The sequence below is a fragment of the Mus pahari genome, chromosome 14 (genome assembly GCF_900095145.1).
Source record: "Mus pahari chromosome 14, PAHARI_EIJ_v1.1, whole genome shotgun sequence".
Classification (NCBI taxonomy): Eukaryota; Metazoa; Chordata; class Mammalia; order Rodentia; family Muridae; genus Mus; species Mus pahari.
Window position 1 is genome coordinate 43,419,514 of NC_034603.1, and position 1,792 is coordinate 43,421,305.

General features: G+C 46.8%; 1 pseudogene; it reads left to right on the top strand.

Moving 5' to 3' along the window:
- Positions 1–176: 176 nt before the first annotated feature.
- LOC110331816 lies at positions 177–627 on the top strand (annotated as a pseudogene).
- Positions 628–1,792: the final 1,165 nt, after the last annotated feature.

Consider the following 1,792-nt stretch of genomic DNA (forward strand, 5'->3'; position numbering starts at 1 on the left):
AGCTCATTTCCCAGCCTCCCATAATAGACCGCTCACAACAGCCTGTAACTCTAGTGCCTCAACATCTAACACGTTGAACATGTGTGCATACACACACACACACACACACACACACACACACACACACGGTCTGCTCTTCCACAGGAGGCCTACGCACCGCCATCTGTGCCGCAACCATGTCTCTAGTGATCCCTGGGAAGTTCCAGCACATTTTGCTAGTACTCAACACCAACATCGATAGGCAGCAGAAAATAGCCTTCAACATCACTGCCATTAAGGGCGTGGGGCGGAGCTATGCTCCTGTGGTGTAGAGAGCAGACATTGACCTCACCAAGAGGGCTGGAGGAGGAGGTGGAACGTGTGATCACCATCATGTAGGACCCACGACAATACAAGATCCCAGGCTGGTTTCCGAACAGACAGAGGGATGGGAAGTTCAACCAGGTTCTGGCCAATGGTCTAGACAACAAGCTGTGTGAGGACCTGGAGTGGCTGAAGAAAATTGGAGTCCATAGAGGGCTGTGCCACTTTTGGGGCCTTTGTGTCCGGGGTCAGCACACCAAGGCCACTGGTCGCAGGGGCCGTACTGTGGGTGTAACCAAGAAGAAATGGGTCTCTGGGCCTTAGCTGTTAATAGTTTATATACGAAAAAAAAAATAGGGTTTGGAAAGATGGATGGTTCAGTAGTTACAAGCACCAGCACCATGCTCACAGCATTCTGTAACTCCCTCTACAGATATCCAGCATGCACGGGGTGTATACACATATATGTGCAGGCAAAAGACCGATATACAAAAAATTAAAACATGTTTTTAATAATAAATCTTTAAGAAAAGAAAGAGTGGTCCTTACGCTGATCCCAGCTACCTTTAGCTCAAGAGTTCAGCAATAGCTGGAAAACATAGCAAAACCACCTTTACTTTTTTTGCTAAAAGATTTACTCACTTTATTTCATGTGTGTTTTGCAAGTATGTTTATATGTGCATTACAGGGGTGCTTGGTGCTCGCAGAGATCCAAAGAGGGCACTGGATCTCACGGAACTGGAGTTATGGATGGTTTTGAACCATCTTGTGGGTGCTAGGAATTGAAGCTTGGACCTTTGTCTAAGCAACCAGTGCTCTTAACCACTGAGCCATCAATCTACTTTTTGTTTGTTTGTTTGTTTTTTGTTTTTCGAGACAGGGTTTCTCCGTGTAGCCCTGGCTGTCCTAGAACTCACTCTGTAGACCAGGCTGGCCTTGAACTCAGAAATCCACCTGCCTCTGCCTCCCGAGTGCTGGGATTAAAGGCATGTGCCACCAAGCCCGGCAGCATCACTCCACTTTTATGGGGAGTGTGGAGGAGCATGGTGGCTCATATCTGCAACCCTAGCAAGCAGGGAGCTGCCAAAGAGGACCTCCAATTTAAGGCCAAACACAGGCTACAGAGTGAGACCTTGTCTGAAAAAGAAGGGTGGCCTTGAGATGTAACTTGGATGTAAAAGCCTACCCAGCATGCACAAAGCCCTGGGTTTGATCCCCAGACCTGGGGACAAAAATGGAAAGGAGAGAGAAGTTAAAGAGGAATCACGGTAAAACACGAAGACCAACTTGGTGGGTGGGACATTGCTCTTCCTTGGTTCAGAAGTTCTTCATAGCCATGGCTGTCCTGAAACTCAATATAATAGTCCAGGCTGGCCTTAGACTCACAAAGATCCGCTTGCCTCTGTCTCCTGGGTACTGTGATTAAAGCCACTATGCACAGCTTACTTTAGAGTGCTTAATTTTTTTTTTTTTTTTTTTTTTTTTTTTT